General features: G+C 26.7%; 1 long non-coding RNA gene across 1 annotated transcript in view; it reads right to left on the bottom strand.

The window, feature by feature from the left end:
* LOC122720280 overlaps window positions 1-12,849 on the bottom strand; it is a 202,123-nt gene that overhangs the window by 62,818 nt on the left and 126,456 nt on the right. Inside the window, exon 2 of the long non-coding RNA XR_006347739.1 lies at window positions 2,143-2,197. This is a non-coding gene — a long non-coding RNA (uncharacterized LOC122720280). The remainder of the gene's footprint in view (window positions 1-2,142; window positions 2,198-12,849) is intronic.

Raw genomic sequence — 12,849 nt, 5'->3', positions numbered from 1 at the left:
ATTTATTCGAAAAAGAACAAATATTCTTTTTTTTTGCATAAAAAAATCACTGTCTATCTATTTATATTGTTTTAACATAATTTATCCAACTTATTTTATCGTATGAATTATTTGTATAAAAAAATGTTCAAAGAAGAATTCAAATTTTTTGAAAAAAATAATTTAATTTTATAATATTTTTTAAATGAAATCATATAATTTTTAATACGCTAATCAATGTAGTTTATTATTTTCTAAATATTAATTTTCCATCATTTTTTTTTAATATTAATTTATATATATAATTTAAATCCTTTAAATTCATAAAAAATTTTTAGATGTTATAAACTTTCAAAAAGTTTATATATATAAAATTTTATGTTATTTCTTAGTATTTTTTAAATATTATCTTATAGTTTTTATTCATAAATTTTTTTTTAAATAGTTTATTCTTTAAAGAACTTTGAAAGAATAATAAGACATGTGTCTCAAAAATTCAATTTATTGACAAGTAATTAATTTATGTAAAAAGTTATTAAAACATATATGATTTCATTTGAATCTTTTATTAATATAATTTCTCAATATAAATATCTTTTAATATCTTTTTGTGAAAAAAAAAATAAATTACATTGATTAATATATTAAAAATTCAAAAAAACATTTTCTTTAAAAAGAGACAGAATAAACATTAAAATTATAAAATTCTATGTAAAAATTCTAAAAAAAAAAAAATGCAATTACATTTTCCAGAAACACTAATGCGTAAAAATTACGAACAATTAAAATTATGCTTCATTGAACATCGTTTGAAAGATATAATTTATTCCACTTTCTTAGAACACCTTGTACAGCGAGTACTTCTCATTTATAAATTAAAATTATAAATTAAAATTAGAACACCTTGTATACACATTATCCAGAAGGATTTGCATATACGTGTATACGTGAAAGTCGTTTCAAGTGGAAAGGGGATGGTTTTACTCGATAACGTCTACGACGGGGGTAAGGGCACGCCTCTTTTCACGCGCATTATTACTTGACCAATCTCGTAATCTCGGTCGTCGCGTTAAATTTATTCATGGCTCGGATAACCGTGTTAAGGTGTGTTTTACCTACCGCGGAGAGGTGTTCTTTGGTCAGAGCAGATTTTTTCCTGTGTCCTTTTTTGATTTCAGGTGATAAAAATTATGAAAAAGATTACAAAAGGATTTGTGCACAGTTATTGTGATATCATTAAAAAATTAATTAAATAATTAATATTAAAGAAGATATTTGGAAAAGAAATTTTAGACAATGTGTATTGGAATATGAAAAAAGAATTTATGATTGATCAATATTCTGAGTCAAATGATTTAAAATAAATTTTGATATTTGTCAAATTTAGATTATGTATTATTAAAAATATATATACTAATTTTTCATTGAAATTAATAGATACAAGATGGCTCGTTGTTTGAAAACAATAAAAAGAATTCATATAAATATATGATCCTATTTGATTTTGTTTTCGAGTTATTTTATTAATATAGTCTATGTACAATTATACTTTTTCACATTAGATATTTAAAATGATCCTTATTTTATAATTAAAACATTGATTAAAAAAACTTGCTTAATATTTTCACGAAATATTTTGAATATCAATGAACATTGATTATATATGATAGAATATATGATTTATAAATAATGGAATTAGTTTAATACTACTAATTTTTCTGTCAATAGAATTAATCCAATATAAAATTTGTTATAACTCGAAAACAAATACAAGAAATAGAATATAATAATATATACATCTATTAATAGTTCATTTATCCAATTGGAAATTGATCAATTTCACTGTATTTGAAATTTTTCAAATTTAATTTATTTGAAAACGGAGCTTTAAACGAAAAAAATATTTTTTTTTTTTTGACCTATTTTTGCGTATAAAATCAAGCATTATAATTTCAGGAGCATTCTGTATGTACAGCTTAAAAAATCTGAAAAAACATAATTTATAGATACAAAAGGATCTTTTGAAAGCGCACAAACGTGCATGGGTAAATTCGAGATAAACATTCGAATTGACTCGATTCGAGAAAATTCAAAGCGTCTCGTATATCCTGGTCGAATTATCGTCGAGTGTGCCGGGTCACGTCGTTGCATAGGTGTACTCACCGTGTAGCAAACTCCAGATGACGTCAGTGCATCCAATTCATGTCGAAGGCAATCCCTGAAACACACGGAGATACGTAGTTACAGAAAGAGAAAGAGAGAGAGAGAGAGAGAGATGAAACATTAACCGAGTTGTTGACTACCGGGACGACACAGGAAATCCGCGCCAAGAATTACTTTAACCTTCGACTGTTACCGAAACACGGAATCTCTGTGAAAAGATTTTACGTCCCAGGAAATACGTGTATAGTATGTGTGTACCTATCAAATTAAGTTTGTTTAAATTAACAAACTTTGTTTAGGGATATATGTTTGTTAATAAGGATGTTTGTGATAGAATGAATAACTTAATCACTTTGAATATCTTGTTTCATTTTAGAAAAAATATTTTAGATTTAAAATTGAATGATATAAAAAAATGCATAATTTGATAATTTTATTACAGGTTAATTAATTAATTTTCGATTTGATAATTTTTTCACAAATGAATATATGAAGTCGACAAGTTTCTTTTTAAATAGAATTATATTTGCTAGTGCATTAATTAAGAATATATTATTTTTTAAAAAAAAGATTGATTTATTTTCAAATGTTCGAAAAATATTTTAATTTAAATTTTATCAAATATTATCACATTACATTATCACACATATTATCAATTATTAACAAGGAAAATACAATTAGATGAGTATTGCTTTGAGTTTCTTGTCTTTTCAAAATTTAAATTAAAATATTTTCTTTTATAAAAAAACAACGTGTTGTATCAATTAATGGATTAAAATTATATTTCTACTTAAGAAAACAAAGTTGTTTTCATATGGCATTTATATATATGGATTATTATATATATGGACTTTTTTGTGAAAAATTTTTATTAATATTTTTTTAATAAGTTAGTTCACATAAATAAATTATTTCAGATAATCAAATTATTTTGTTCTCTCTATAATAATATATATAATTTATACTTTATATTTTCCTTTTTTATTATAATTTATATTGATAAATATAATATATAATAAATTGTATTTTATGATATAAATAAATATATTTTATAATAATAGTAGAATTTTATTGAATTATGATAATATTTAAAAATATTCAAAATATTATATAAAAGATATTTGAAAGATATTAATTAATAAAAAAATTTTATTTGTTGAAAACATTAAAATATCAATAATAACAAGTACAAATTGTTAATGTTAACAAACAGGAAAATTTTGTTCATTATTTGCAATTATCAATAACCAATTTAGCTATAAATTATGATGTTCAATTCAATTCCATAAGTAATATTTTCTTTCTCAAGAGAAAATATTTCCTATTGATTCTAAAATAAGAAAATATTTATTAATTAGAATAACTTTGATGATACTTTGGTAGTAATTCTTAATACTGTAAAAATCAGAGAATATCAATCAAGAATATTATTATTAGAATATTATTATTATACTTTCATCGATCATTTCTTAAAAAATATTAAAATAATAATAAACTACTGTCCATCATTGCAACCTTTCACAATGAAAATTCAACAATTACAACGTTCAAATAAAACCATTATACTACACGTTCCAAGACTTTTCGATTATTATACACACCATAAAAATCGCTTCACATACCATAGAGCATCTTCGTAGAGGACAAACAACGTCAAGTTGAACGTTTCACGTTTTGTACATGTATTATTCAAGCTGACAGTGACACAACGCTTAGCAAGGGTGGATCCTGGTCGGACACAAGAATGCTTGGAGAGAAACAAAAATACGGAAGGACAAGGATCTGTTCACCGCGATGTCCTGCAGGAAAGAGGGGAAAACTGGGGTGTCCAACGAGGGTGACGCGGACAACGAGAGCCATGACGACGACGACGACGACAATGTCGCGCTGATGCTGAAGGAGGAAATGTTATTTCTTTGGAACGCTAAGTGACAGGTCGAAAGACATTCGGAGATACTCGTGCCAGAATGTCGCGAAGACCGTCCGAGGAATGAACGAACAGTGAACCGTCGTGCAAAAGTTCGGACGCAGTTTTGTCAAAGAGAAGTAAGACAGAAACTGGTCGCGAAAAATCACGATGATCGCTTGGTTGAATGGAATTTTATAGAACGATTGAGGCAACTTTTATTGTGTCCAAGAATTTATCTTTTTTTTCGTGTTCTTTCGTAGAATTTTTCTTTCTAGCGAATCAAAAGGACAAGAGGGATTTTGAGAATTTTGAAAATGATGAAATATCAAATCCGTTGAGAAAGTTGTTTATTGTTGTGATAATGTAGAGATATTATGTAATTATTTACTGTAAGATTTGTAATATATGTTTGGAATTCAAAGAACATGATTTTAATAAAATTTACCTATGTTAATAGGCTGAATATTTATGCAAATCGAAATTTTTATGGGCATAATAAAAATGTAATTTAAATAAATATCATAATGTGTTGTTTGCCTTAGATATTTTGCATCGTTCTGTATACCATGTATACTTTTTACATTTAAATTTTTTGCAAATATAGTATAAACATTTGCATATATTAATTCAAGAGTTTGATTAAAGAATTTAATTTTTCGTATGTAAATTGTTTATATCTTTGATAATTGAGATGATGAGATATATTACATGTACAATTATATTATATTTTAATAAAATTCATATTAAATAAATTATATTTAATGATAAGATTGAATTAAATTAAGAGATTGTGAAAGGATTAAAAGAATGAATATGGAGTTAAAAATTAAAAATGGAATTAAAACAATGAAGGATTTAAAAACTAAGTTGAATAAGATGTTGAGATATATAAGCTGAAAATTTATTAATAATCTGATTTCAATAGGATTCAAAGTGGAAACAGTAATGAATTTAAAAATATGATTACGTTACTAAGGTATGAATAAGTAGTTATCTCTGTAGAATTTATAAGTTAAATTTTTAAATAAAGTTTACTCGTATAGTGGATAGGAATTTATGATTCATTTTACTACTATTTATCTTCGTCAAAATTCCTAAAGTTTTTGTATACAAAGTTGGATACATCAATTTTTTTCAATGAAAAAGAGGATATGTTTTCTTAGAATATAAAAAGTTTATGAAATATATATTACGTAAAAAAATTTCCATTAAAATCAAAATTTTTGAGTTAGATAAATTTTCTTCAAAATTCGTACAACAAAATGTGCGAATACTTTTATTTATCATTCTATCGATAATATTTATGTATTAAATAATTTTTTATTGCACGATGCATATTATGCATATCGAGTTCATCGTTATTTATCTAAAATAATAAATTTTAAATTTCGTGTATCTGGGATGGTAACAAAAAATGAAATTCACTATTCAGATAAATAGTGTTAGACTTATTTATATTATAAAATTTTAATCAATTTTTATTGAAAAATTTCTATTGGACAAACAATAAATTGGAGCTTGATATATAATTATAATATTCTCTCTATTGAATTTATATATATTTCATTCTTTTTCAAGATAGGTATTAGGCTATTGTTTTTAATCGCTTCTCTAATTGTTTATTAAATAAAGAAATTAAGAAAAAAAATTAAGAAATTAAATAACAAGTTATCATTTAAAATCTACGATAAGAATTTGAGAATAACTTTACTCTTTAGATTCTTCCAAAGTTCTTTTCATTTTTTTCAATATACAAATTTCCTTTATTTTTTCCATAATTTATTCATCAGTTATTAGTAATCATATGTTCATACTTAGTTCAATATATATATGATATTTTATCATTTATGAGATTTTATATAGTTTATATATAAAGTATTCTGTGCTAATATCCAAAAGTTACTTTTTCAATTTTTATTATTTTATTTTATTTATTATATATTATACATTTTATTTTTTAAAACATCATCTATTACTTAACACACAATCTAATTATTAATTCATCTTAATAAAAAAACGTATGTAAAAAATTAGGACAATCTATAATAACAAATCAAAATTATCTCTCACTCCATAATCTCCAATAAGATTCCGCATCCGCGTACAAAATCAAATCACATCGCGAATCCACTACCACCTACGCAGAATGAAATACATTTTATCGAAACTCTATTCTATCTTTCGTCCTACGTTCAATCAAAAATAGAAACTATCCTAGAAATCGAGGATTGAAAAATCACGATAGAAATCCTGCAAAAAATTCAGAAAAAGAGATCGTCGTTAACACGTTCGTTAATGAGAGTCGCAGTGAGAAAAAGCGAAAAACAGAAAGGTGACAACAGCCAGGTAGGTTGAAGAAAAACGATCGTCCATCGATTCCCATCGAATTACCCATTCCGCGTAAAAGGAAAAAAAAAAAAAAAATACTTTTATTCGGGACGAACGATCGTTCGCCGATTATTGCATTCTCCCGCGCGAAGAGTAATGCTCTCCCGGCATCGTTTGCTTCGCGCGCGCCCTCTAAACCGTGGCTGGCAGAAAAATGGCGAAACGAACAGCCTGAAAGAAAGAAAGAGAGAAAGAGAGAGAGAGAGAAGGAAAGAGAGAAGGAGAGAGAGAGAGAGAGACGAGGCGTGGTTGTGTACGCGCGTGCGAGAGAAAGAGAAGGAAAGAATGGGGAGAAAAGGTGGAGAAGGTATAAAGTAAGGGGGAGCGGAAGCATTAGTGGTATTGCCATACTATTACTCGCGCCCCTCTTAATAGCCCGCCCATTAAAGATAATGAACGTAAATTATGCGTAACGGAGCACAGTTAAAAAGGTCGCCTCTATCTACCGCACGAGGTACGGCCACTCTAAATTGACTGTACGAGTGGACGGTTCCGCATGGCGGAACGCACTGCCGACCGTGAAGAAGTGGATCTGAATGAGGGATTTATCGACAAGGAACACGAACCTACCTGTCACGGGCCCATTGTGAAATTGTGTATATGTTAAAGTTGGGAGAGCTGGGAGTAAATCCAGTAATTTGTGTAATTGTGTTATAGTCATCGATGGCACGATTTTTTGAGGAAAGAGATGTTGAAACAGGTGGTTCCTTGATTATTCAATTTCATCGAACGATGATAAAAAGTTGACGATGGAGATGTGAGAAACGAGGAATTTGTTGCGTATTGAAAAATCTATAATTTATAGATAAAGTAACTAGAATTTTTTAGAAAATATTCTTGATCACAAATTTCTTGATCATCTTATCAAATGATGGAAAATGTGTGTGTGTGTGTTATTAAGTATATATTTGGGCGTAGACTACATTTTTCTAAATTAACGAACTAAAATTTATTAATAAATGATCTGGAACGTAAGTTGTCTATATTTTGTTAGACAAAAAGGCCATTTATATAGAAAGAGTGTTTATATAAACTCGAGAAAATTGCAAAGTGCACGTAAAATGTATATACACATATATTATAAATAGAATTCAAAAACAGTGAAATATAATATAATAAAATTTTTCAAAAATAATTCTAAGACCAAAGAAGTGGATCTTAATAAGGAATTTATTGAGTAAAGAAAAAGGTTGCTCAATATTTATGATATATTTTTTAAGATCAATGCTTTGTATGTGAAAAATGTTACGACCAATCTGATACATTTTCATAAATAAATTAAAAAAAATCGATTTCGTGAAAATATTATTTATTTTCTCAGACATGTAAAAATATCAAATCTAAATTAATTCTTCTCGTTGAATTTATACAGGAAAATATTAAATTACAAGAAATATGAATTTTTTTGTAATCTGAATGTAAAATAGAACAAATGAAGCTGTATAAACCGATAACATGAACACCAATACATACATAGCAACAAAAGAATTAAAATCCTGTGAGAGTGTGTTCATCCATAAATACACCACTTACTCAAAATTCATTGCTAAAAAAAAATCGATTGTGTGAATTTCAAAATTCCATCTACATTATAATTACCAATATTTAATCTTTTCTTGAAAGATATCAACCCTTCCTTACTCCTCTTCAACCCTTACTTCCTCGAAGAACAATGGCACACGAAGGCAAAGGAAACGGTTGAAACGACATCGTTTCTTCGCTCTTTGTCCTGTTTTTCCCTCGAAGGGAGTACGTAAACCGAGAAAACGCACAATGGCGCAATCAAAGAATAGATTGGTGCTCGCGATAAAACGGCACGCTCTCTCTATCCACGAGAGTAAAACGTGGAGCACCAGATGCACATGGAGCCGTGAAACATTTGTCCAGGCCAGGCTGGAACGTTTCGAACACAACGTATTTTCCCCCGCATTTGCCGATATAACTCAAGGAAATCTGGCACGGACGTGCGGCAAATATATCCCCCTTCCTTTCCTACACGCGAAAATCAGTATATTATATACAACCCTTCCTCCCACCCTTTATTTCGTCGATTTCGTCCGGAATACGCCGAGGAAAAAGTTACCTCGCCACATTTACAGAGTTACTTCACGTGGTGGCTACGTGGTGATCGAATTTTTAGAAATCAGTGGCAGAATCTTTTGGAAATAGCTTGGTTCCTTGGTCATCCGATGAAATCGAATGATCAGGATAAAGGATCGAATGGAGATTGGAGTTGTTAATTAGGTAAAGATATTTTAGAGAATTTATGATTGTGATATAAATTTAATTCTTGTTTGATAAATATCTATCTTTTTGTTAAAAATAATTGAAATAAAGAAAAATAGTAAAGAATATTTTAAAGACAAATGTCAAAAGTTTGTAAGATGAATAATAAATATTGATGTTTCAACAAATATTTAATATATGAGAATAACAAAGAATTTTAAGTATTTTAAATATTTTAAATATTAAAAATTAGAAAAAATTATTGGGTTGGTATTGTGAATGCAAAAATTTTTAATCAAATTAACATTTTTTTTTTTTACGAATGTCAATAATTATTGCGTTCATCCTTTAATGATAACGAAATTTCAGATCAAAATTTTATCTTATATTATGAAATTTGATAAATTAGCCTTTACCAACATAATGATATAACAAATATTTCCATAAAAATAATCGCATTTTTCCTTTTTTTAAATTCATATTCATACCTAGTTTACTGTAATAATATAACTAAAAATTTAATTTCTTAATTATCAATCTAGAAAAATTTTTTTATCATATATATATTTTTTACTAATAAAAAAAATTTTATAAGTATATTTTTTAAATACTTATTTAATAGTTTACAATTTAAATATACTTATAAAAAAGTTCTTATAAGAAGTCTTGTAAAAAATATTTAAACTATATCTCAAAATCGTATATTATGTTATTGAAACAAATGAAAGATGTAACACGAATGACTGAAAACAAAAATATCTAAAATCAAAAACCGATCTAACTTTCCCATCAATTCGATAAAGAAGAAATTAATTCATATTTATATCTATCCATCATTTTCTATCACTCTATCTGATTGATTTTATTATTGTTAAACGAAATTAGGATGTTTCTGAAAAGCAGCAAACGATGATTTCGTGAGAAGAATATTGCGATACGGTGTATGAAGTTCATAACACGCATATGCTTTGGTAACTCCCCATTCATCCAACGTTTGCACGATGGGGGTACGTCAAAGGGTAAACTTTATTCCACGGCATTCCTTGTGCAGTGGCTCCGACCGAATCGGATAATCGAGACTCTATTGTACCACTAATAATATTAGCTTTCGGGACAGACCGTGTTTTCAGTCGAGTTCCATGTCACCGATTCCGTTACACGCAAACGTTACATTAACGAATGTCATTATTAAAATGCTGCAAAAAAATAATCTTATAATCTTTATAATAAATATAACCATATATTTTATTTCGTTTGTAAAATTTTTCATTTATTACTTTCTGATTTTTTTTTATATATTAATATTATAATAATATTGTGATATTTGATATGTGAGAATATTATATAAATTAATTAATTATACAGCTAATAATTTTTTTATATATTGTTGCGTGATACTCAAATGATTTTAAGAATGAAATATTGAAAAATATAAAGTGGTAAAATGATATGAAAAAATATGAACAAAATTAATTGGTAAATGATTAAAATTGTGAAACGAAATTAACATCGTTTGTGAAACGAAAATCTCTATTTGAAATATTAATTTGATTGTTGTTAAAATATTCTAATGTTTTTACGAATATTTATCAACAGATATTTCGTTCACAAAATTATCACATATCTCTTTTCTTAGAATTTCTTTGCATTTATGAATGAAACGTATTTCATTCATTAAAGAATATCATTTTCATCTGTAGCTATTCACCTGTAACTAATGAACTTACTATGTTAATTAGATTCTCTATACTCGAATTCCAAAGAATCATTGAATTGCGTTAATATACATCTGTTCAAACTTGACGATTATACAATGCATTAATCAAATATTATAGGAAGTAATTAATATAAATAATTTGATGTAATATGTAATAAAAATTAGTTCAAAAGAAAAAGACAAAGAAAATTGTTTTCTAATGCATATGATTTCTTTTTTTGTTTGATTTTAGCTTGATTTATATAGTACTCAGTTTATAAATTTTCTTTTTGAATAGTTTCAAATAATTTTTCAATTTTGTTTTAATTTCAAAGAGTTGCTTTATATAGTTGCTAATTATAATAAGGATTTTTAATATTTTAAATGTAATATATAGAAATAAATAGTTTTTTTTAAATTACGTTTTGCACAATAAATCAATAATTTACAAAATTTGTTAATCAAATTCAGATTTTAATAACTTAAATATTACTATAGAAAATAACTTTTGTCACAAATCACGAAATAGTGAAATAGAATCTTGTTCTATTCTTTCAGTCCTATTTTACAGTAACTTGAGATAATATTCCAGTCCAAAATAAATTTCTAAACAATTTTCAAAAACTAATCCATCATTTTCCAAAAATTATTCGAATAATTAAAACTCGATATATTCTTAAACCACAACAATAAACTTCCATCCATCAACATAAATATACTTTATTCAACAAGTTTATTTCAATCGAGCAACAAATGGCAAACGTCAAGAACGATCAAACCTCGAACGCTTTCATTTTCTTTCGCAAGATAATTGACAGTACCGTAAGCACTATTCGCAGATGCACGTGGCAATGCCGCGGTCACTATTCGACGCCCGCCAATGTCTCTCGAAAACCCCATTAGATGCTCGCCACCTGATTCACTATCCGTTGGCAAACCCTCGCTTCTTTGGCGTGACGCGGATCCATTACCATTTAGATACGAGGTTGCTCGGCCCTAGGCAGGAATTCTAATTCGAGGCCAGCCCGAGTAAATTACACGCGGACCGCTTAACGTCCGACGATATTTCACGATCGGCTGCAAGGACGCGCGGGAATGGCCGCGCGTCCATTCGAAACGTCCATTCCTATTGGTCGGCTGGCCGACCATTCCTGCCATCGCGATCATCGATGATTTACAGCGTTTCTGTTCGTTCTCTCGTATTGTATCGAGTTTTCGTTATATCTGAATTTGGGAATGTTGCTTGGACGCGACGGTACGTAAAATTGAAAGTTTGAAGGTTATGTTCGATGATATGGTTGATTTCAGAATGATTTCCATAATTCCGTGAATCTAAAAATGTTAAAATCGATTTTTGAAGCTAGATTTATTATTTATCATAGTATAATTACTATAAATACGTTGTTTAAACATGTTGGTTTGGATAATAATTATTTTTGAAATATATATTATATATATATTCATATATTCATTTTAATTTACAAAAGATATTTATAAAAAATTTTTGTTAACTTACATTTTTAATTGATTAAAAAATTAAGAAATGTAATCATAATGAAATTGAATTTCTAAATGTAATAATTATGATAAGTCGGTAGAATTTTTAATCAAACGCTTCGATGAATTATGTAAACTGGAATAAATCTAACTTAATCTATAATTTATTAGTTAATAGCTTTAATTTACAAGAAATATTTACAAAAAATTTTTTTATTGTTTAGATTAGGTTGTGTATAAATGCAGTTACCTTTAAGCAATAAACCAAAAAATCTAACCTAATTTATCACTAATTAATTTTTTTCTTTAGTGTTTAGATTAGATTATAGAAATGTGGTCATCATTAGATAATATAAATAAATATAAATATTCATAATGAATATATTCATAAGATAAATTCAAAAAAAGTTTTTCGTCTAATCTAAAACATCTATCAAAACTAAAGTCAAGTAGTTGTAATGTATATAATGAAAAATTGATTAAATCATGGACAATATTTTGAACAACATATTTGATAAGATAATTCAAATCGGTGAGATTTTATTTAAATAATTATTATTGAAGATTATATATTATATATAATGATATAATTACTTTAGAATGATTTCTACAATTTTTTATTGTAGGATATATATTTTTTTAAGTATTATTAATTTAAGTATTTATTAATTGAACATTATATGTATTTGATAATATAATTGATATTTTTTTTTAAATCAAATATTAAAATCAGATTTTAAAGCTAGATTATTTATTGATTTTAGTTAGATTTCTTTTTTACATTCATTTGACATGTTAGACAACATTAAAAATTAAAGTTTATAATCAGATATTAAAATCTGATTTTAAATCTTATTGCATATCATAATAAATAGATTATTATTAATTATGATATAATTATTTATATAATTAAATTCATTTTTTTATATCTTGGAATACTGTAATCTTAAAATTTTTGCGCATATTAGTTGTGAAGTTAAAAATTTGATGA

The sequence above is a fragment of the Apis laboriosa genome, unplaced genomic scaffold (genome assembly GCF_014066325.1).
Source record: "Apis laboriosa isolate Shangri-la unplaced genomic scaffold, ASM1406632v1 scaffold122_cov146, whole genome shotgun sequence".
NCBI classification, from domain to species: domain Eukaryota; kingdom Metazoa; phylum Arthropoda; class Insecta; order Hymenoptera; family Apidae; genus Apis; species Apis laboriosa.
Note: the sequence above shows the minus strand (reverse complement) of the source record. Positions and strands in the feature narration are given on the sequence as shown.